This window comes from Aptenodytes patagonicus, chromosome 15 (genome assembly GCF_965638725.1).
Source record: "Aptenodytes patagonicus chromosome 15, bAptPat1.pri.cur, whole genome shotgun sequence".
Taxonomy (NCBI): domain Eukaryota; kingdom Metazoa; phylum Chordata; class Aves; order Sphenisciformes; family Spheniscidae; genus Aptenodytes; species Aptenodytes patagonicus.
The window spans coordinates 9,580,120-9,605,041 of NC_134963.1; the positions used below are offsets into that span (position 1 = coordinate 9,580,120).

The 24,922-nt window shown below is 50.4% G+C and overlaps 1 protein-coding gene across 1 annotated transcript in view; it reads right to left on the reverse strand.

Moving 5' to 3' along the window:
- Positions 1-1,519: 1,519 nt before the first annotated feature.
- The window catches only part of MN1 (MN1 proto-oncogene, transcriptional regulator), a 174,105-nt gene continuing 150,702 nt past the window's right edge, over positions 1,520-24,922 (reverse strand). The window contains exon 3 of the transcript XR_012996579.1: positions 1,520-1,564. The gene's annotated coding sequence lies outside the window, so the exon portion shown is untranslated. The remainder of the gene's footprint in view (positions 1,565-24,922) is intronic.

The following is a 24,922-nucleotide window of genomic DNA, read 5'->3' on the forward strand; positions in this document are numbered from 1 at the left end:
AGGCTGAGACAAGGATCTCTGCAATAGAAATGCCTGACTCGGTGTTTAAAGTGCCCTTGTTAGCCCTGCCTTGATGGCTGTCTTGAGAATCACAGATCCCACAGATATTTAAGGCTATATAATTTGCTTATCTCCTTGTACAGTCTTAAGCAGCCCCTGAAGAAAGAGACAGGCTGTTCCCTTGCAAACACTTTTGTTTCCAGCTGATGTTCGGGTCACAGCAGAGGCACTGGGTGACAGCACAGGGGACCCCACCCAAAGCACCCACTCCCACACCGGGCCCCTGTCCTCAAGCAACCCCACGGCACGGCGCGCAGTGGGAGCACAGCCACCACCGGCCACCGGCCGGGACCACCGGCGGCTACTGCTGGCCAGGGGACCTCCATGGTGCCCAGCTGAGCTGCGGCCCCGTGACCGCCATGGCAGGGGCTGTCGGGGATGCTTTCTGCAGGATCCGGCCTCTTATCCCAGCTGTTTCAGCGGGGTTTCAGAGTGCCACTCTGCCCTCCCCCTGCACCGGAGCTGTGCGCCCATGTTCAGGCACCCAGCAGCCGTTTTCTCGTGCCGTGGCCCATCCCGCTCCCAGCCCTCTCCACGCAGCAGTCGGTGGTGGCTTCCCCAAAGCCTCGCATTGTAACTATTGATGGAGAACCAGAATGAAAGGCCAAAGAGCCCGTGTTAGAGCACTCTCTGGACATTAGTCAGACAAAAGACTTTAAAACAAAGTTCAATTAGGTGTGAAGGAAATTACTGGCTATGCAAGGAACAGCACCCGCTGTGTGAATTAGAGAGATGATAGAGCAGGAGACAATACGCAGCCCAACATAAACGCATTTGTCTTTGCTCCGCACCAGCCTTCACTGCCAGCTTATGCTTCAAGCCATGCAAACAGAAGCCTCCTGGCATATTTGGAAGATAGTCAACATTTCCAGCTATAATATTTTAATTATAAAGCATGCGGTTGAGTCAGTTATATGAAGCGACCGGCTCAGTGAAAGGCCCAGTGCTGCCAGGTGTGGGCTTTAAATGGGATGCTGGGATAATGTTTCTCCAAAAAGCGAATGGTCTCCTCCCCACAACCAAGTGCAGAGCTTCCCCACCGCTGCTGGCTGCACTGCCACACCGATTCCAGACACGGTGCCACCATTTCTGCCCAGGAACAAAGCTTTTCGCAGCAGACACAGCTACCTTACATCTTCCGGGAAAGCCCGTGAGACACAGCAGATGAGGATCTGCGGTGTCTCCAGCACAGTCTCTTGGGCAAAGGGCAGCTGAAGCATCCACAGACTCTCTCTGGAGGCAGAAGCAGTTCCTGCTTCATTGCTGCAAACTTGTGTTTGGCTGGAATTTTCTGAGGACTTTTCCAGCTGCCGGCATATCTCCTACATCCCCGATTCCTCATCTCCTCTGTGCCATCCATCCTTCCTTCCCAAGTATCGTCACGTGTGCCTCTCTCATAGCCTTTCCACAAGCACCAGGAATTGCTCTGGTTGCAGAGCTGTGGTACCTCAGACAAGAACAGCTGAGCAGCACTGAAAGGCTGTTGTGTCCCTCGGTATCACTACTGGGAAATAAAACACAGAAAAACGAATTCAACAAGGAAATAATAAAAAAACAGTCATTGCTAAATGCAATAGATGCCGAGTGCCCAGGGATAACATAAAGGGAACCTGAGAGCTGGAGACATGAAGTCCCAAAGTCCTGGGAGATTAGACAGGAATGCCATGTTGCAGTGCAGGGATTTTGCCTTGACAGGGCAGGGACCGTCTTGACACTAAATCAAAGTTTGAGAAGTTCTCATCTGAATTGGTACGTGAGCCCTGGCAAAGGCGGCAGCAGCGAGCGTGCGGTGTTAAACTGCGGACGCCTCGAATGCCATTTGGGCATGTATAGGAATCTGGGCTGCACAACTGCTATCCAGGAGCTGGACAGGGACAACTGATTGTATTTTAATTGCAGGCTCAGTATGAAACAAGGTGTGGGCCAAAGTGCAGCTACAATAGGTGCGGCGCCAAGAAGGATTTGGTGCCAGCAATAGATACTCTGGCAAACTCAGCCCTACAGCTCCAATTATGGGACTTCTCTTATACCACTGTCTCTAAACATTGGCTTCTGACTGCAGTGCCTTATGCCAAATTGTAATCGCCCTCATTCTACTAATGGTCAAAATGCTCAGAGTCCAAACGGGATATAATAATCACCGAGGAGGAGAAAGCGCACTTCAGAGATTATGCTCAGCATAGCGTGTGGCACTATATAGGGAATTGCAACATATGCCATCGCACTGTGATTACCTCACAGGATCTGGAAAAATACACTTTTCCTGTTCAGACTCCAAAATGATCATAAATTCAAATGGGTTTTGCAGCTTTCTGTGAGGAAGACTCTCCAACAAACTCCACCAGCCAGTGAAACGCCAGACCGTCTGCAGAAAGGTACTGGCAGTGCAGTGTCATTCCTCGGAGCGCTAAGAGAGCCCATTGACACTGTTCACACCATCATAATAAGCCCTGATTTATAGCTTATTAAAATAGAGTGAGTTGAGATAAAATGCCAGGAATAAAAAAAAAATTACTGGATTGAGTGCGACTTGGCTTATTGAGTTTGTTTCCTATCTTTTTATAAGGGCTATAAAAACAAACAGCTCTCACTTGACTAAAGAAATCATTCATTAAGTTCCTCCACTTGCTCCAGCACATCCAGACACAGGCAAATAAATTCCGGGTGTCCCTTTTAGGAGCTCGTCCCAAGAACCACCGGTGGAGCCCATCGGCTCCGGCAGTGCCACCAGGGCAGGGGCAGGCTGGCGGAGGCATGGTCTGCAGCCGCACCAGGGGGTCCCCGGGGTCTGCGGGGCTGCCCCCCGCCTGGGCAGGGCTCTCCACCCCAGAGACGTGGCCAGCCAGGTTCACATCCAGCCCACTGAGACGTGGCGATAAAGGGAAGGGAAGGGAAGGGAAGGGAAGGGAAGGGAAGGGAAGGGAAGGGAAGGGAAGGGAAGGGAAGGGAAGGGAAGGGAAGGGAAGGGAAGGGAAGGGAAGGGAAGGGAAGGGAAGGGAAGGGAAGGGAAGGGAAGGGAAGGGAAGGGAAGGGAAGGGAAAGCCTGAGCAGCTGGGGAAGAGAAGGAGGAGCCTGAGGCAAAATTTATTTCTGTCAACTGGTGGTCTATTTCCCTGATACCATTTCCTTGTATACAGATAAGGAGTTATCTTAAATGACCATGTCTTTTTCAATTTGTACTTAACAGTCAGTCCCATTTTCCTTATATGATACTATCACAGCAGGATGAAAAATGCATTACAATAATCCCTGAGGATCTTCATATATCAATATCAAATGGTCTGAAATTGACCTGTTATAAAAACCAGCCTTTCAAGTCAGAAAAAACTTAAATAAAAAAGCAAATTTCAGAGCTTGCAGTATGCTCCATAACCCAAATACTCAGGCACAAAGAGCAACGTTTCCAGAATATTTAATGAAAACAAACCTTCAACATCCATGAAAAAAATATTCTTACTATTGATATATCTGCTTAACATTTGCTGCACCTTGGAGGAATGCTAACCCTGGGCCGGACTGACGCATAAGCAGCCAAATTAGGTTGCGCCACTGATTCCAGGACCAGCGATTTAGCGCCGGGAATTTTCCCCCCAGCCTGCACAAGCTGGAGTGGCGGCAGCTGGAGAAGAGGAAGAGAAAGCGGCTGAAGCCAACAGCACCTCAGTTCTGCCCCGGCCAACCTGCTCGGTGCGTGGCACTGCCGATACCCGGCTCTGCTCCAGAGTGGGCAGGGGCAGAGGGAGCCCTGGCACCGGGGGGTCAGGAACAAGCTTGCTGGCCCCTGAGCTCCCTCAAGCTCCCCTGCAGGCTGGAGGTGCAAGGAGCACAGGAGACACAGCGTCAAGCCCTGAACATTTTTCCTGCAGCTTTTTAAAACTAAAATGTACCTCCAGGCTTTTCCACACAATGCAATGAGAGGACGGTGCACTTCTCTGGGATAACACCCATAGCTGCAGCTCAGGCTCCAGCTGGGCTCGCCCCTCGCTCACTTGCAAATGCTTGCAGCAAGAGGAGCCGAGAGAAGCCTGGGGTTGCTTGGAGGCAAAGAGGCTCTCTCCATTCAGCACATGTTTGCAATAAGTACAAACACCACATTATCACACCACTTTATACTGCCTTAACTATCGGTACACATTTCCCTTCTCGGTATCACAGCTATTGGGGATTTGTCATCCAAATTAGAGCTAAAGATACAAAAATACCTGAACAGAGCCTAATCAGAAGAAGCTGTTTCTGTTGTGAGTTATTGGCCCACCACAAGCCAGTAGGAAAAAAAAAGGAAAAAAAAAAGAGAGAGAGAGAAAAGGCTGCAAAGGAGACATGCACCAGCAGAGCAGCCTGCACCTAAAGCGAGTCTGGGGCAAGTTCCAACCACAGCCAATGCAGACGATGTCTGCTGCTGAAGGAGAGGCAGAGAGGCACCTCTTGCCATGAGGGAGGACGCAAAACTCCAGACCCCAACGCCACAAACTCGGGGCACGTTGAAAATCTGGCAAGGGGCCATGCGGTGCCAAGTACAGCGCTGGGGCCAGCATTCACCAAGGCCACGTCCCCTGCCACGTCCTCGGGGCCAGAGCCCACGGACTCCAGCACCAGCGTGGCACAGGCACCTGTCCTCAATGTTGAGAGATGCTGTAGTCCCAAAGCAGAGTCCTCGAGGACCAGGCGGACCTGACGGAGATGGGCACGGACAGGATAGGAAATCGCATATAAAAATAACACCATTAAACAAGTTGGGACTCAGCAGCACTTTGCCCAGAGTTCAGGGATTCTCTTCCTTTCCTGCTGCTTTTACCCTCCCGCTCCGGCGACTCTCCCGCGCGGGGGATCAGGGGCCGCAGGGTTTACACAACACCAGCTCCACCAGCTCTGCCCCGGCGCGGCACTAGACCTGCTGCTTTGGCTCCCAGGCACTGCCCCGCTCTCACACCCGCCTCTGACGCGTGTCCCACTTTGGCACGCACGGCCTGTGCCATATGGCTGCGGGATGCTCTGCGCCAGGTTTAAATCTTCCATCCCTCCAGGAAGGTGGAGCTACCATGAAGGAGACGAGTAATGACCGCTCAGAGGAGCTTCAGCCTTGCTGTCCACAGGACAGTCCTCGAGAGAAGGGCTTGCTTTGTGCCAAGCAGGGCTGTGGCTTTGACCAGCTGCCCATGGTGAGGCATGTGTCCTGTGCCAACTGCAAAAGTTGAGCTGACAAGGGGTCCTGGAGGAGACTCTGCCAAAGAGGAGACAGCAGTCAGCAGTGTGAATCCTGGCACACGTCTGAAAGGAAGGCCGCCAGCTTTAAGTGAATTTCATGAGAAGTGCATTGGGCTACTTATCATTTTAAATGAGACCTGCATCTAAGATGAGAGACACAGGAGGACGTAAGTAATGTCAGAACAGAGCCCTTTATTAATTAATAAACAAGAGTGCAAGCTAAAAGCTTTACATCTACCACTGCTAAATGCACAGTTAAAAGCCCTATAATAACCTGTGCTCATAATATATTCCAAGCATTCTGCCTCGCTCTGAAGTGCATGTGATATGACACCATCTACCTGCTGCAGCATGCAATTAAAATTAAGAAGCGGTTCAGCCTGTGATGAATACGAAGTGAAACACCGCACAGCAATATCACCTGGCAGATCAACCTAATTGTCACGGCATCTGCAATGCCAGAGTTCAGCTGGAATGTATGTGTTCATTACAAATCCTGGCTTTGCTGGGATTTCTGACGGGGCATTGTGCTCTCGCACACTAACTGAAGCTTGCTGGTGCAGTATAGCTCTCAGCTGATCTTTTTTTAAAATAATACCTAGGGCTTCTTAAATTATTTTAAAATCAAGGCACATTTTGATTTACTTGGTTTTCTTCTGCCATCATAAAGAGCATGCCATGTTCCTTACACACAAATTCACATGATCTTGTTCACCAAGCACAGTTACCATAAGCAAACACACAAAGTAGGTATTAGCAGGCACACATGGCCACTTAGATGCCTACTCATTTGCATACACAAATACTCATTTTGCATGCAAAATGTGATTTACAGAAAATGGACATCTAAATCGAAGTCACAACGCTTGTACTAGCACTGGCCGTGGTAATGGCTTTGCCACTGCTGCAGACAATATTGACATACATGCTAAATTATTATGAGCACTGTTGATGAAAAGTGCTGTAAAATGGCCAGGCATTATTATTATTTTTACAGCTAAGGGGATTCATTAGCATTCATTAATTTTTAAAAGACACCTTTGGAGTGGGTCAGTATTATTATCTCCTCTGTCCTGGCCTCCCCTCTGTACAGCAGGAATACGCAGCCTGCCTGGCACTACAGAGGAGGAGAGGCTGTGAGGCGTCAGAGATGGCCCCCTTCCCTTTCCCCTTGCAGAGCAGCTGATTTCCAACAAGTCCACCCTGCTCAGAGCAATGCCAAGGATACCTTTTAAGAGGATTATGAGGACAGTATCTCTAATACTGACTTCATGAGAGACCCTGGGAACTTCCAACAGTTGATGTGTTTGGCAAAGACTCCCCGCCACTGAGCCTCCAGGCACGGCATCGCCCACAGCCCCTCTCACCGTGTGTGCCGTCCCAGACGCCGCTGGGATGACGGCGTTGGTGCGGCCGTGCCAGTGGTGCCCTGTGGATCAGGGGATTGGGAAGCACCGAGCAACCTCTTCGTAAAGACAGCAAACAGGTGAAAGATGAGACCTCCACGCCCGAGGGAGAGGACTTCTTGCCCCAACCAGCTGAAGGCAGAGCCCATAAGACCAGTGAACCTCCCCGCTGACGCCAGCAGCCCTGCACCCGGGTCGTGTCCAGCCTGCACTCCTGGAAGACAGCTCCGTACATCCCGCGCCTCCACCACGAGGCTTTCCTGCCTTCCCAGATCTCGTCTTCTGCTTAACTCTTTGGCAGCCTGCTGAATACGTGCTCTGGTGCTCTGGTGCACACAAAGAAGTCATTCTGGGAAATCCTGGCTTTTGGCATGACTGAGGTTTATAGCAAAAAGTGATCCCATTTTCAGGCAGATTTCCACTAATGAGAAAAGACTTGACGACCATATGCTCTCCACAGCCTCTCCTGCTTACTGCTAGTTCCTTCCACTTTCTTCTTCATAATAGGGAAGAGACATGATAAATTTCTGTGCTGTTTCGATATTATATTAGGACTGTTAGGCTTACCCACGTTAAATCAAAGAAATTAAAGAAAACAGCAGGATATCAAAATTAAATACTTCTTTAAGACTGTGCTGTATAGCTTGACGGGCCAACCTCCTGCACACTGAAGACCAGAGATCCCTTCCCTCCAACTGCATGGCATTAACAAAGTGCACGTGACGCAGGTGTGAGTGGAATGCAGGACCCTTTATATATGTATTATCGCACAATTATTTACAAATACATGTGAACAGAAATACAAAATGGTATTTCTATACAGCTATATGCACAAAAATACATACATCCTCTTACAAAACTTTTTGAGATATTGCAGGTCTCTGCATCCTATAAGAAAATACAGAACTGCTCTCTCCTTTAGTGCATCTGATTCTGTCTCTCTCATATCTCAGGACAAGAGATCCTTAAAAACTCTGCAAAACTAGAAAAACTTCTTTATCCTTGGCAACCCCATAAGCAACGTATTGGAGAGCCAGAGAGGTCTTTTACCTTGCCTCATGGATATAATACCACAGAGGTACAATTTGCATTCCTCTCTCTTTGGCTAGGTATTATCATTCCTCTTTTAGATTATATTTAGAAAATATGTGTTCGCAGTTAGACTCGGAATGCTTGTTTAAAAGCTTTAATAACAAGGTAATGGGAAATATTTCTTTGAAAAGGAACTGGGGTGTTTGTGTGAAAGTCTGGAATTGATGAAATGCAGCAGTCAAAATCGGTCATGTTATATTTACATACAAAACTGCAGCGGTGCTGTTGATTTGCATGTTAGGGTTGCTTACTGCAGGCGACAACGGCAACCAGAGGGCGAGGGAGCCAGCCGCCACTCGGTCCCTGCTGGCAGGCCCGTTAGGTGCCCGCCTGCTCTAGGGGGGTCACACTGACACACGCGACCGGCACGTAACGCCGTGTTTGTGCTTATATTTTCCTGTCTCTCCAGCTGAGCTGAGCACCCGAATATTCATCGTGATGAATTAGATAAGGACATGCGATTTACAGAGTCTCTGGCTCCCAGACCGGTGTGACAGTCACAGCCTGCTCCCCGGGATGCAGGCTAGATCACAGCCGACAGCGACAGCTTTACGAAAAGAAAAGAAAAGAAACAGATTCAGAACAAAGTTTGCAATAGTTTTTACCGTTTGTGCAGCTGCTAAAGGCAAACAAAAAGTCAGAGAAGTGCTCATATGCAGCATGACACACTTTGGTTTATATTATAATGAAAGCATGATTTGACATTAATTCTCCACTTTCTGTAGAAAATCCCTGTGCAAAGCTTCTTAGTCACTAGCCCGGTTTGATGTGCAGAGCAGCCAGGCTTCACGTAGAAAGGGTTAAAAGAAAATGTTATACTAAAAGAAATCTTTCTACAAGTATAAAAAAGCAAAATGATTGTAAATTCCACCAGGGGAATTCTGCCATGAATATGCTTCACCTTTCGCAGAATCTCCCGCCCTGCCTCAGAGGATAACTGACCTTTGGAGAAAAATAATGAAAAGAAGAAATTCCTTGGAGAAAATAATGTGGCCAGGCCTCAGTAATGAGATCTGCTCCCTTTATGTTGCTATGACAACCACAGTCATTTTATAATACAAAATACATGAATGGGAAAGAGGGCCATCTCCTCTCACCGCAGCCAGCGCCTCGGCACCCTTTAGCCCTCGCACACTTCTCGCAGGACAGCAACATGTTTGATTTGATTTGTGCTCTGCTTCATTTCCCTTTAATGCACATATGATCAAGAATTATAATTTCTTATAAATTATGAATTTTCTCCTTTGAATGCTCTAATTACCGCTCATTAACTTGTTTCTGGGGCTGCAGGCGCTGGGGAGGGAGCGGGCACCCCAGCCCTGCCTCCCTTAGCGGGGCGCACACCAGACACGCGCCTCCCGCTCCTTCCTGCAGCCAGCCGGAAACTTCAGGCTGGAGATGGCTCTTGGAAAGAGCCTCCTGCTGTTGACTTAAAACTGCAGGTTTCCCACCCTGGCTGAGCAGTGGCACTCTGTCCTGGGCACATTGGCCGCTGCACAGGCGCTGGGCAAGCAGCTGGGCTGCAAGCGTAGGGACGGCCGGAGCCTGGGCTTCCATGTGCAGATACTTTCCCCACCGCTGGCCACGAGGACGTCTGTGGGCTGTAACATCCGAGTCCCATTTTCGTGACCTTGCTTCCTGGTCTCCCCGTCTCCCTGCTGCCTTCCCGCACAGTGCCCATTACGGCAGAGCACCGTAACTGAGCCTCCCAAAGCCTCAGTGACTCGTGGCAGCAGCCAGCTCCATCACGTAACGACCAGCAGAAACACATCAGTGATGTACACCCAGAGGATATGTGCCGCAGCAGGAGCTGCAGACATCTCACCCCTCTCCTCCCCCTCCCACAGCCTGAATTTTTTTCCCCATCTCAGCTAGAAACCTGTATCTGTGTGTGTTTGAGTCTTTGCCTTTCTTGCCTGGTCTGGCAGGGTAGCTGGAAGAGGGCAGGAAGGCCGGGTGCAGGCAGGAAGGCCGGGTGCAGGCAGGAAGGCCAGGTGCAGGCAGCAATGGCTGTGTAAGTCACGAGGCACAGGTCCAAAACTCTGAAAGGAGCGGACTCGGCTGAGCCAAGGAATCGGAAGATTGGGGGGGAGAGGGGTATTTATTTCCTGAGAGCTATTCTTGGATGCACTTTCTGAGTGACCCACTTCTTCGAGAAATCCTGCGGTTGCTGCGCTGGACCTCCTGGGCGGCTGGGACAGACCCCGTCCCAGGGCCACTTCCACGGCACGCCTGGGTGCTTTGCAACCAAGTGCTGCTGGCCAGGGACAGGAATGGGGCTGAGAAAGGAGAACATACGAAAACAATGGGAGCAGATATTTGTCAGGATCGCGTCCAGAACCGCACAGGAAAAGAAGGCGCTTTTACCGCACAGATGCCTGTATATGGCCCATGCATTCCTCCCTGTCCCTCACTTAGTTTAAATTACACTTCATTTTGTATGCTGCTTGTAGGCTGGAGCTGTGCACTTCCAGCCACTGCTCAGGGAGGGTAGTATTTCAAAAGCAGAGCAACCAGCTCCATGTTGCAGACACAAAGGCAATTCCCCAATACCTCTCAGCCATGCAGAGGAAGGGGTTTTACTCTTACAGCTCAGGCAGCTGTGACAGAGGTGCACACACGTGCCGGGGACCGGGATGCATAGCTCAGGTCAGAGAACGGGCAGCTACAAGGAGGCCCCGCAGGCTGGTGGCTGCTGGCTGGTACCCACGCCGTCCGTCTCTCAGGCCAGAGGTTCCTGTCTTCAGAAGGATGTGGCACCAGAAGTGTTTTGTCAGATCCTCAGCGTATGCAAAATCCTGGGTTTATATTTTGATTTTGTGAAGAGGTTGCTGATGCAATCTCCATTCCTTGCTTGGGACTTGGGAGATTTTCCCAGGTCTACAGGTACACTTCTTGTGTTTGTGCAGGACTTTACTCCTTAGCCAGCTAAGCAAAATATTGCAAGTAAAACAGAGAAGTAGCTTGTGACAATGAGGAGCGAGGGGCCAGACAGTGCCAGTCCCAGAGCAGGTTCAAGACCACCAGGGAGCTGCTTCGTGAGCCCTATCCCTGCTCTGCAGGGCCTCAGAAAGCCGAGCTTTTGTCAAATCAGATGTCAGCAAAGTGGGAAGATTTGTATGAGAGCCTGAATGTACATCCCAGGCTTTTCCAGAGGAAGATACACTTACTCTTTGGCATGCAGGGCTCTCCAGCTTGCCTCGAGCCACTTTCATGTGTGAGCATGATTACAACTGCAAGGACTAAAGGTCCAAAATCAGACCAGGAGATGGAAATGGAGAAGTCAAGGGGGAGCTAAGTATGGTCTTTCAGTTAATCCAGAGCTTCAGACCGTTTCCTGTTTCCCAGGTGGTCTGCTGGGAGACCTGAGCTCGCCTGCACAGTCAGCAGAATTGCCAGGCAAACTGGAAGAGTGCTGGGAAAAACTACAAAACCAAGGTTTGCAAATGAAGAAAACAGCCAGAAAAACAAGGGAAACCAAGAGGGTGGAGAAAAAGGAGGCCAAGAAAGCAGGAGAACAAGAGGCTGCAGTCCATGCTTTTATATAGCTCGAGCAAGTAGCAGCATGGAGGAGGGTGCCAGGGCTGCCTGACGGGATGGGGCCATGAGGAGGACAAACGGGACAGGGTTACTTTCATCTCCGTCTCTGCTGCCTTCTCATGGCAACATTTCCCAAAGAACAGAGGTTAGCAGGGAAGGATGAAAAGCTGAGGGAAAGAGAGTTGCACGCAGGCAAAATCCAGACTGTTAAAATCAACTGCCATTTTCCAGCTGTTTCCAGTATGGTGATAGACCTTTCCAGGACAGGTTTTTGGGTCAACACCTCTGAGGATGGAAGTTGTGTGCAGTCTGCCTCTTCTTCAGCAGCCGAGGCAGGCAGCACCGTTAGCCAGATCTCTGAATCTCCTTTTTCCACTCCCAAACACTTTCACTTGCCTCTGGTGACTAAGTCTGGGGACCATGGAAGGGATGTCTGCAACCATCTAACTATCTGAGCAAGCCAGAAAGGTGTCAGGAGTAACCACGACATCAGGACGACTCTGAACCATTCAGATGCAGGGAGCCAAGGTATTTCCAAAGCCAGAGTAAAATTTAAGTTGCCCTCTGACTGGTGCCTTCTTTGCATGTGGAATTTGCATGTGGCAGCAAGATCCGCCTTATATCAAATACCAATGCAAAGGCTAATTTAAATTCTTTTTATGCAAATGTTCAGTAGTATGGAACAGTAATAAATCTGGGAAACCACTGGAAAGATGTTTAAGAGGACATACAAATTCTGGTCACATATCAGCAATTAGGAATCCCAAGAAGGAGAAAGCACCTGTCTTGGCCTTTATTGAATATTATTCTCAATTAGAATATTCATCATATACACAAGACAATTCCTTCATTCAAACTTCCATAGACATGTTCAAATAACATCATATCTGCAAAACAGAGAGATGGAAGTTATCATAACCTGTCTCCGAATAAAGCATTATTGAAACTATAAATGGTCCTGTCTGCTGAAGTGCAGAAGCCTGACAGATGCTGCACAGAAATATGACTGGCTGGATGATGTCTTCTGAAACAGCTTGCAGGAAAATGATCCCATTATGACTGAGGCTTTCCAAGCAGCCACCATGAATATCTAGCAGGAAGCAGAGGCTCTGATGCAGGGAGGGCCATGCACAATACAGCAAGCGACGTGATTCTCGAGATGCTGCTGGCCCGTGGGGAGCGTGGTCCCACCTGGAGGCTCTACAGGCATGTTACCGCGAGATTTCCCAGTTCAGGAGCCAGGTAAGCCATCAGGTGGGCAGCCACAAGTTCATGCTGGCTGGAACCGAAAATGTGAGCTTACCCTGTTGCTATTCGTCACTCAAAAAGCTGTGCTCTGGGCAGAGTACGTGCCTCTGTCTGTGAGGTTAGTAAACTCTGAGGTTAGTCTTTGCCTGGGGCTACCCCTGTGCACGGCACTGGGAGCAGAGCTTCAGTTCAGAAATGCTCCTACCCCCCTCCCTTCCCAATGATGCCAGTCAAGCTGCCAGGTGTTTTCTAATAACAGATCATACATTTAAGGCCAGAGGGATCCTCACGCTCATCTGGCCTGCGTTAAGCAGGAGATCAGACCTGAGGGCTTTTCTGTGTCGGTTCCTGATACAAGTCCGTGTCTGTGCTTGAAGTTTCGACAGGACTCCTCTGTGATAAGGGCTCTGTTCCCCAGGAAGCAACCTGGAGACTCCTCACCTGCCGCTGCACGCCTTTTTCCAAATATTCTAACAAGACAGAGCTGCTGACGTCTCTCCTTATTGTGCACATCTGCTGCAGCCTGAATTCAATCCAGTGCCTCTCCTGTGGAACCTGCCGAGCTTCCCGCAGCCTCTCGATGTGTGGACACCAGCCCCACGCCCAGTTCTCAGCCCAGGGACTTTCCATTCTGCTCGGTACTGCCGTGTTTATGCCCCAGCGGTCGTGTTCCTGCCCTGTTCTCCATCACCGCAATGGCTCTGTTGTGTACCAACCAGATGGAAACCCTCAATGAAATGTGAAGTTCAGGCTGCTTTCTCAAGAGTTTTTTTTAACACCTTTCATTCAGCCTGTCAATAATTTTGTCTGAGACTGTCAGCCGACAAACCTCTAGCAGTTCAGCTCACCCTCCTCATCTTTTGCAAATTCTTGCACAAACTTTTCTCCTCTGGAATGTCCTCAGTGCATCAAAAAGTATGCAAAGTTACCATTAACAGTCCAGGAAGGATCTCATCCTGCTCTTTTAAAATGCTTGAGTGCATATGTTAGCCGGCTCTTTAAAGGTCCAATCTCAGTGGCCTTTCCAAGGTCTGTCAGTGAACATCCTCCTCAGCGAGGCCGTATTTTGTACTGTATGGTAATGAAATATTTTTCAAAACTACAGTGAAAATGAGAAACATTTACTGAACACTTCCAAGGCTGTTCACAGCCAAATGATCTCTCTCTGCAAGATCGTCACTCACCCCCCAGGAGCCAGCGGTGCCAGCTCTTCTCACTGCTTGGTATATTTGCAAATGCCTCCCTGCATTTTCCCATGCTGTTTTTCCTGCAGGCAGAGCCTCCTCGTTACCGCTGGAAAAGCCATGGGAACATTCTTCTTTGATTTCTGCAAGTTTTTTGTGAAATTCACCAGAAACGTAGCAGCAAGGCTGAGCACACAGCCTGACGCCATGACCCATATTCCCATGCTTCCTTCGCACTTTCTGCTCTCTCTCTGTCATTCCCACTACACGTCCCTTGTCCCTACAACCTCAGCTCTCGAACGAGGACCACTGTAGTGGTATGTGCGAGCACAGCTGGGGTACGACCCACGGCCGTGGTCTGCAGGCGCATGAACAATACAAATAAATACTGGTACTGCTAGATGCTGTGGTTCAACAATAAAATTCCAACACTGGTGGAAGGAATCAGACGATTAATTACCAGACTTAGCCCTTGAAATGGGGCACAGTATCTTTAAAATATCCAGGTCCCTCCCTGGTACTTCATCCATTAAATTTTGGTCAAATTAGCAGAGGTAGAAAAATGAACAAGGAAGAGTTTGGAAGGACACAGCTGTAATAAGAAGCAGTATTGATTGCCACCAAAAAGGCTTTATAAATCTTTTATGCTCTCTATCCATCTGTACCTGCCCCACTGAGTTTCCCAACACCACTTGTTTCTAAGGTGAACTTCGAATAAAAATTTGTTAATATGGACCAGTGGCTCAAAGAAATCCCGTCTCTCCTTTTCACCCCGCAGCCAAGCTTGCTCCATCCCGATCACCGGCCATGCCTCTCCTCACGCCCGAAACACGGGGCCACCATGCCCAGCCGGCTGCCTGCCCCAAGATGCCTCTTGGTGCCAGTTTGGAGGGGAGCGGCCCCGAGGGGGTCTCCCCCAGACAGGCCCCGTGTTTTCAGGTGCCGTGGGGTGGGTTTATGGCGTGTTTGTGGCTCAGGCCCCGCACAGGGGGGGTCCTCTGGAGAGCAGAGGTCGGGTCTGGGCTGAGCCCCTGCAGTGGGGTGACATCACCAGTCATGACTGGAAAACCCCGGGATGATAATTGCGTTACCATAGCAGCGGTGTTCATTTCTGGATCGATAAAACCAAACCCCAGAGTGGGGACACTGCACAGGGACGGTGTTTGGTGGAGCTGGCAGCGGGACCCCCTCACAAGACTGGATGCAGCCAGCTGCCAAGTCCCCCTCCCTGGCACATCCAGGCTGGGACAGGTCACTGTACCATGTTGTCCCCATGCCGTCCCCACGCCGTCCCCACACTGTCCCTGTGCTGTCCCCATGCATGCCATCCCCATGCGATCCTCTGGGGCTCAGCCACAGGAAACCTGGCCTACGCTGGCATGAAGGCCTGGGGAGGGCAGCATCGCTATGGCAGTGGGGGACAATAGCGGCACAAACAGGGCCCAGGCCAGGCCAGGGGGGCCCCGAGTTCCTGGCCCCGCTCCTCCGGCCCTTAGGCAGCCGGAGCCGGAGGGACCCCCTGCCTCTGCAGCTTTCGGGTCTTGTGGGAGCCGGGGCCCGGCTGCAGGTGCGGGTTCCCGCCCTGCCCACAGGGCAGGGCTGCGGTTGTGGAGGTGGCACAGGGCACGGCACACACAGGCTGTGCGGGGTGACACGGAGCTCCCAGCTCTGTCCTGTGCCAGCTCATGAAGAAATCATATTGCCCAAAGTATCAGATTTAGGGTGAAAAAATAAAGCTGAGACAATGTGCTTTAAACAGAAGTCACCGCCCTGGAGAGGGCTGCCTGACTTCTCGGACCAGCCAAAGGAGACTTAAATCTGTCCGGCGAGCAGCATCCTCGGCCCCCCGCACCACCTTCCCCCCCCAGATCGTGGTGGCAGCAGCCCACGTGCTGTCAGCACCGCGCACCGCCGCGAGCGAGGTGCCACCACAGCTGCTCAGTGCCAGCCCCGCAGGAGTGGGTCCAGCCGAGCGCCTGGGCAGGCAGAGAGGAGCAACAAAGCTCTGCCGCACGCTCTGTAGTACCACAGAGGGAGCCGGGGCCCCGGGGTGATGTCTGTGATCCTGCCCACCTCATAGATCTCCCAAGTCCCTTTGAACCATCACCTCTCGCTGCAATTTATCTGGCTTCTGCAGAAATAAAAGGTATTGAGAAAAATCAATGATAATTCATTGTATCCTATGATTTTTAAAGGCAATTAAGGCTAAGACAAGGTAAGAGGTTAGCAAAATCTCTCATTCTTTAATATATTGTATTTTCTCATTAATTCTTTAATCTTGTGACAAATTCTCCTAGGCAGAGGGCCAGCTTCCTGCCCACTTGAACTCTCGTTGAGTTATGGATGAAGCAGGTAATGCCTCAGCCCCAACTGCCCGGTTGGAGCTAACGAGAGGCACCGGCCATGTCCGATGCTTCGCCTTCCCATGCTTCCCAGCCGCACCCTGGGAGGTGTGGGGGGCCCCATGTGGGATTTCCTCCGGCACAGGGAAGCGTCACCTTGCCAGCAGCTTGTCCTTCTGACCCTCTGCCTGCGCAAGGAGAGGGGCTTTCCTGCAAACTGCCGCAGCAAACTGAGGGTCTGGGCAGACGAAGCTTCCCTGGGGCGCGAGACTTAAAAGCGGCAGGCAAAACACTCCCATGCAAAAAGAAGTCGACGCTTCCCAGTTCTATCCCTGCTTGTCTGCACCAAAGAGTTAATAACTAAATTACTGCTAATTAGGGATACTATGAATGAGAACACATCACACTTCTGCTAATCACTAGTGTTTCTGTGAAATGTCTGGAAAATCAAAATTATTAATGAAGAAGTTATTTTGGAATTCAGAGTTTAATTCCGCAAATTCTGGATAATGGCAGTCTGGTTTGGCAGCTAATTTTCACATCATAACATCAGAACCCCTTAATTAATAGTGAACTAATTAGAAAACACTAACTTAAAGACAGCAGTAGAAGTTCCTTTCATAACAAAAGACCAGTCAGAGCAAGGCAGCCGCGAGCCCTCCGGGTGCAGAAGGCACGGAAATGGAGAAGGCAGCTGCAGGACACACGCAGAAGACGATGGTTGACCTGTCACCAGCAGGTGTGCCGAGGGGCACCCTCACAAAGCCAGGCTCCCCACTCAGAAGGTGAGGTCACTTTCAAGTCCCTCGGGCACGAGCACTCCCAGCTGAACCCCAATGACCAACCACCGCTGCGCGGCAGACCTTGCGCCGGGGGTCTGCCATCAGACACACCCCGCGGACACCACCCTGGTCTTCTGGTAGGGGTGTACTACAGGGTCCGGCAGGACCCGCCACCTGTCTCCGTACTCAAATATCACTACAGTGGCCACCGTCTGTCTGTGCCACGAGAGGTACAAGACTTCTTCACCCGTCACTTTTTGTTTCTGCAGCTCCGGTTTGCTCTGCCTCTCTCCCACCCTCCGGGCTTTGCCCACCAGCTTCCCTCCTTGCAAATACAAAGCCAGATTGAGCTAAACACTAAAATTCAGCTAAACACTTCAAGTAGAATATCTGATTGAAATCTCCCTGTTGCAGTTGTGCAATCAAAAACTGCAGACGTTTCGCCTGGTCTGTCCTGCACTGATGGGCATGGGCAAGGGGCGAGATGAAATTCTCGGTCTCATTTTGAGCAAGCTTAAAATCAATTGCTCTTTGCATGACTCGCCATGAGGCCTCTCTTTGGAAGTGCTGGGAAATGTCTCCTTCCCTCCTTCAAAATAAGGGTGAGAGCTTTAGCCCTGTGTAAGGCAGACACAATGTTAACAACCTAAATATTTACCTGCTTCATTCTGAGTCCTATTTATTAGGAATATTTTCCATCTCTCTGCCTAACTAAGCAGAGTTTCCCCTAAAAACGGCAAATATTATGGCCCTTCATTCTACAGAAATTTATTACTATGGAGTAAAAATGCTACTGTATTCCAAACATTGGCAAGAAAGCCAGGAGGCTCTGGTCCTGCCAGCTTTTAATAAGATACACATTTAAACTGCAAGTTGCTTGCAAGTTGCATGTTTATTTAAACAAGAATTTCCAAGTGTTTAGGGACAGAGGTTGCTACAACAAGTTCTTATCATTAAAAACAATGGTGCTGAAACTTTCAGGAAGGAGAATTACAAATGGAGTCACTCTGCAGAATAAATCACTGATAAACTTTCAGCACAACTAATTTTAACCCAGGAAGAAGTACTGCTGGATCTTAACTCTCTCCTAATGGATGTGCACACTCCCAGGATGGTTTGGGACCTCTTATGAGATGAAATGATTTATTTAGAGATTTCAAATGCTTCAAATAAATCTTTCTTTTAGTCTCTGAATTATGTATTTTTCTAGCAGAGCCAGAGATATGATGCTTTCTCGAGGTAATTCTACAAGGCCAGGATTACCCAAACCTTTCCATTCGCCTGATGATAGAAACCTCTTCTGTGACTTCCAAAAAATTAAGCACAGAAAAGGGTGCTCAGGGGCTGACATTCGCCTTCGGTAGCAATGATAAATGAAGCTTCTCAGCTTAATTGTGCCAGGGGGCATTGTCACACCCAATTAAAACATTAGAGGCACAGCGCCTGCTGAAGGAACGCTGCTTGGGCCACAGGGTCACACTCTCCCGTGTGAGGAAACGTCACTTCACAGCTGCCCATTCGAGCCTTACCCCAACTCCCAAGCACCGCCCGCACACCAAATGCGAGACGTGGGGAGAGGGGTTTGTACACGGGCCTGTCATTATTAACAAACGGCTACTGAAGACCTTACACGGGGCAGGTTGGCTGGCGGGGTGACAAGCCTGGGCATGGAGGTGGCAACTGCCATCAGGTCCTCAGTGCCCAACACCGGCCCGAGTCGCTTGGGGAGCATCACAAGAGCACCGGCACCAATTCTGCTGTCACAGCTTTGCACGGCCCAGCACAACTGGCAGCTGCTTTAGCCTCTGTGATTAAAGATATTTTGGGCCCCTCACTACAAGAAGGACGTCGAGGTGCTGGAGAGTGTCCAGAGAAGGGCAACGAGGCTGGTGAGGGGTCTGGAGAACAAGTCTGATGAGGAGCGGCTGAGGGCACTGGGGTTGTTTAGCCTGGAGAAAAGGAGGCTGAGGGGAGACCTCATCGCTCTCTACAACTCCCTGAAAGGAGGTTGTAGCGAGGTGGGGGTCGGTCTCTTCTCCCAGGTAACAAGCGATAGGACAAGAGGAAATGGCCTCAAGTTGCGGCAGGGGAGGTTTAGATTGGATGTAAGGAAAAATTTCTTTACTGAAAGAGTGGTGAAACATTGGAACAGGCTGCCCAGGGAAGTGGTGGAGTCCCCATCCCTGGAGGTATTTAAAAGACGAGTAGATGAGGCACTTAGGGACATGGTTTAGTGGACATGGTGGTGTTGGGTCGACAGTTGGACTCGATGATCTTAGAGGTCTTTTCCAACCTCAATGATTCTATGATTCTATATAAACCGCCAACAAGGGGACACACCACACTGGAGACATGAGGCTGCATGGCTGGGGATCCACTGACACCCTGAGACGCCCCGGTCAGCCCTCTGCGTGTCCTGAGGCAGCGTTATGGTTTAGCCTTTGGCTCCTCACCAGAGGAGGGATGCAGGCCCGGGGCTCCTTGTCCGGACGCACAGGGCACTCTCCCAGCCGTCGGCTCTGCGCGGATCCCGTAGCAGGGATCCCCAGCTGGTGCCTGGTTCTGTTTTGCTCTTTACACCTGAATCTCTGCATGTCCCCCCCCAGGGCTGCTGGGAGCCAGCTCAGGGCAGAGGCGCACGCTGAGGCAGCCCCTTGCCTGGCCCCGGCAGCACTGGCTGTCAGAGCTGGCTGCAGGAGCACCCGTGGAGCTCGGCGCTGCTGCGGAGACCCTTGCAGGGGTCCCACCGGGAGGGAGCCGCACACCACAGCAGCCTGGGGCGAAGGCGGGAGCATGGCCCCGACGGGTGCCGTCCCCGGGACCAGCCCCGACCCTGCGGCAGGAACTATGAAGGTTCCAGTTTAATGAGGTCTGAAAGCTGCAGGAGCCACACATTTGTCTTGCGGGATTGCCAGCCGGTCTGCTGTATGGGAAATCGGCAAAGATGTCAGAGGCAATCGGATCTCAACCCGCTTGCGTGTCAGAAAAGAGCTTGCAGACGTGAATCCTTTGAGTTTACAGCTCCATAGTCTAAATGCACCCATATGCCTTCCACGTCCAAATTACCATCAGTTGCCAACCAAATCACAGGGGCAAGGGATAAAGTCCGCTGTCCCCTGACCTACTTCAGATATCCACCATCACTCGCTGACACCCCAGAGACGGAGGGGGAATGATTTTAATTCACTTCGCTCTTACTGATCTTAATCAGGCTCCGAATGCGATGGCCACTTATTGCATTAAAGCAGGACGGTGACGCAGGCTCCAGAGCTGCTCCCACAGCGCGTGCATTGCTCCTTTCTCACGGCTGTGCTGCAAGTGCTGCACCGCGAGCCACATCCAGCCATCGGCTCCAGACCGGCTGCTGAGGAACCAGAGGAGAAAGATAAGCGATCCTCTGCCACGGTGCCTACAGAAAACTGCTGGGGCTCAGTAAATAAAAGGAGACTCTAAATATTATTTTTGGTAGGGATTTTCATATGAAAAAGTAAAACACCATAAATCAGGCACAATGCTACAATCAGCACATACTTGTGAATAAATGCATCCTGTAGTACATTTCAGCATAAATTATAGCCATTTGATTTAGGCTTTGCTGCACAAAGCCACATTATTTAAATTCAGCCAGAATTGAGTCCACTCACATTGCTACACATTTATAAAACATATTCATGATTATTGTCATAAACTCCTGAGAACTGGCTGTTGAGTTATTTTGCCACATCATCATCTATAGTAAACAAGACTTATTTTACATTTCTCTTTTCTTTCATGACAATCTGCTACAAAATGCTCTGCAGAATTAATGCTGAAGTTATGACCAGATTTTCTCCAGCAAGTGCGAAATAGTAGCTATACCCAGTATAGTAAATGCAAACCTGTGCACAGCTAGAAGCTTTAAGCTCTGCTGCAAGAGCCTGTGCAAGGTTCCCCGTGCCCACACCCTCCCTCCCTCTCCCTTTCTCTCAAAAAAAAAATCAGCTGGTACAAGCACAAAGGCCTGAAGGCTTGGAGGAAAGGAGGGGACCCCTCCCTTACTGGCAGGTAGTTCTCCAGGCAAAAAGGGATTTATCTGTGAGACGAAGAAGGACAACTGGGAACTAAAAGAGAAAAGTCAAGATTCTACATGGCCAAAGTCTCGGTTTCCTGGGACTCTCTGTCAGGGTGGTGAGTCCCGCTGGGGGCTGGCTCTCATGGTCTCTGCAATAATTTGCAATTATTCTCAGCAGTACCCTGCTTCACCCGTTGCATGAGTCAGCACAGCCACCCGCACCGTTCGGGGAGCGGATCATCCAGCGCCTCCGGCCGGCACACCTCAGGCACCCACCTGCGGGAGTCCCGATTCCCGAGCCTGAACACCCACCCATGTCAGGGAGCGGCCCCAGCAGGCTGGCTGATCTGCTGAGCGCTTTGACCTCCCACCTCAGAAGGGCAGACCGGGCTTCAGGAGAGAAAAATCAAACAAAAAGGTAAGGCTATGGGGTGTGTTTCAGTGCAAGATTTCAGGGGAGGTGTCTCAGTGGTGTGAAATGGCAGCCCGTAACGGTGGCGCCAGCAGTGTCCCCGCACCCTGCCTGCCACCCACGGGTAAAGCAGCGACGACCCCCAGCGCACATCTGCCCAATGGGCTGCCCCTCCGCTCGCTGGGCAGCCACGGGCATCCAGCCCGGAGACGAAAAGCTGGGATTAGAGCGTCGATTAGTTTCTTTTGGTACCAAAAGCATTTACTCTAGATGCAGAATTTTTGATTTGTAAATCATTTTTTTCCTCCATGCAGAACCCGTGATCTCTTCAGTAGAAGCGGTAGAGACAGGAGTGAGACACGAAATGCACTGCAGTTTTAAAATTTTCTAAGTTCATCAGAGAAAGTCGTGGACTATCTGGCCTGAATAATAAAAACTCCACAAACAATTATAAAACTATCCAGTGCCACTTTCCCCCCCCACCGTGACGGCAGTGTTCCTCCACTGGCCTGGGAGGACCAGTCACTTGCTGGCTTGCTTGTCTAACTAAATTAACATTTTACGTTTCTCCTTTAGTTTGCAAACTTTTAAAAAATTAATCCCATCATTTCAACAAGTATAACAACTAAATTATCGTCTTTACATGATTAAAGTCTCTGCTGTGTCTTTTCTTGGCAAACATTACATGCACATAATTTTACTAAATGTAATAAACCAACCATAGAACTATTAATTTTAGCATGGTATTCATAACAATTAGAAACGCATGAACCTTAAAATGATAAAAACTGAAATGAATACCAAAATAGCATGAAACACAAGAATCCAGCTCCTTAAACCAGGGAAATGGATATTATTTTGTGGTGTCACAATATCCATTTCAAGAGACAAACCAAGCACCACCAGGGATGCCGCCCTGCTCACTGGGGTGGATTCAGGCTGTCCTCTGCTCCTCAGGGAGGAATCCAGCAGTGCCCGGGGCGGGGGCGTCATCCCCGGCCCCCCCTGCTCCAGCAGACCCCGCTGCCCAGCCCTGCCCGCTGTGCGCCGGCGGCAGTGGGAGAAAACCAACTTTCCCCAGAGCCTCGCACGACGGCGGGACCGGCACCGGCAGCGCCGTGCTCCCCAGACCAGCTCAGCTGGCAGAGTGGACGGGCTGCAGCAACGAGCGTGTCAGTCCTCAGACAGAGGGTCCCGGGGGCTTCGCTCTGAAACTGTCCTGGCTTCAGAACCGCCACGAGAAACCCCGTTTCTCCCTGCAAGTGGGCTGGGAGCTCGCAGGGAGCTCGAGCTCTCCTTGCATCAGGGGGCTGCCGTTCCCCACAGCCCCCACCTGCACTGCCGGTTCCCCCCACCTCTGTGAGCTGCCAGCCTCGCTGCTTCCAAAGACCTGGAAATTATTCCTCTTAACTCAAAGAATTGCATGAGTGAGAAGCTTCACAGTTTTCTTTTCTTTTCTTTTACTCACTTTCAGCAGCTGAACTCTTTTTTTTTAAAAAAAAAAAAGAAAAAGAAAAAAAACTAGACATTAAGTATTTGATCAAAAGCCAAAAACAACCTTTGGTATCAAGGCATTCTTGAGCTGCTTTGTTTATAGATACCAAAATACACACACCATCCCACACTGCTGTAACCACTTAGAGCATAAAACACTTCCATAAAGAGCAGCCCGTTGTTACAAATCACACACTGCTGCACTTCCGAGGTAATAAACACCCGGGAGCGAGCGGCCAGGCTGGAGCAAGGCTTTCTGTGGGATGGCACGGGAAAAGCCACTGCCACGGGGACGGCAAGGGCCGAGCTGAGCCCTACCGCTCGCCGGCTTGCTCTGCTCGGAGTGTCCTAGTTTAGAGAATTCCTGATGGACTGGACGTTTCTGCATTTCCTTTCCCATTATCGCTGATTGCCAAAATATTTGTGCAGTGATGGAATTTGCCTGCCAGAACTAGAGCAGGAGGAGGGAGCTCTGCTTTCATCTGACCTCGAGTCATGAGAGGTTCTGGGTCCCCGGCTTGAACTACTGGAGCTGAGCTCTGGCAGGAGCCCAGAGCTCCTCATGAGAAGAGCCCAGCTGGGCTTTGCCTCCCCAGCACCCGGGAGGGGACGGCAGGACGGCTCCTGCCTCCTCCAGGACAGAGGGATCCGATTGAAGCCACCAGAATGTTTCCACTTTGCCTGAGCGCGCTAGGAAACTTTTGGAGAGAGACTATTTTAGCAAAATATGCTAAGTGCCTCCAGATCGATGCCTGTGAGTAGGAAAAATCAAATAGCTTTGCCATCGTAAACAGCAGAAGGATGGCAAACAGAGGAGTCCAGTGAGCAGTGGGACAAACAGGAAAGACTTGGAAATTTCCAGGGTATTGTTTGAAACTCAAGACAGAACATTCTGATCTACTTTTACTGTTTTGATGTTACATTTCATGTTTTAAAACACTCCGTGCCTTTACAGAAACACTGCAAAGACGTCGAAAGAATTCAAATACACCAACTGCTCTTTATTTGGCTCTCCTTAGTTATTTCTGATTAGCAACATTTTCATCAGAATGGAAATGAGACATTTAAAGACAGACGCACGATGCCACTTTGCTGGTTATATGGCCCACGTGAAGGACAGCGGAGTTTTCCTCCTCTCGCAGAAGGTACAGCAGCTTCCAGCTGTGGCTTCACATCGCAGCAGGGCACCGCGCCCCAGGTCGGAGGCAGGTACCCCAGAGCATGGCAGCAACATGCTGGGGCATAACATTTTGTTTATGGGAACAAGCATGGACTTCCCAACTGAGTGGTGACTCATTTTCCATAGAAGAGGCATGAGACAGATCAGCTGTCGCTGGCTTGCGGGACACTGGGAAGAAGAGACACGGCACGCCTGCTGCCTCCTTACCGAAGAGGGTTCAAAGGTACAAGTCTACTTTTCAAGGCACCAAGCAGTAGCCGGCACCTGCCCAGAGCAGCTGCCCCATGCAAGGTATCGCTGGCTTCTGCTGCTGACTTTGGATAACCACGGGCAGCCTGCTGCACTCACTCCCACTCACCAGGCTGGCCGTGCTGTAACGCCCTGCATGGGGGATGGCGATACTGCCGTGGCAGCAGCACCCTGACCTCCCCTGCGGGTGCAGGCAATGGACCGCTGGGAGTCTGACGGCAGCCCCCCAGCAGTCGCCTCCCAGCAGTCATTCCCAGGCTCACACATAAAATCTTATCCACAGCACACCATTTCCAGTGCCATCGCTCCTGCACAGGGGTCTGTGTTCCTTCCCCGCTGGGCACACGGCTTGGCTGGTCCCCTGGCCCCAGTGAGGCTTTGAGCCACCCTCTGAGGGCTTTAGATCTGAGGACACCATGGGTCATGGCTCTGTTGCAAACATGTGTCCTGGACACTTGTGATGATTTTGGCAACAGAAATGGCCTAAATATTTGTTCAAGAGTAGTGAGTGTCTTTGTCTCTCAGGCACAGAGAGACTTTTCTTCTGCGTCTGCTTAGCCATTTATACTTCTTTGTTGCTGCCAGTTGGAAGCTGCAGTTTGCAAACCAGGCCCTCCCAGAGCAGAATGAATTTTAATTCAGGCAGAGGAGTGTGTTGCTGAGCCCAAGCCCTCAGA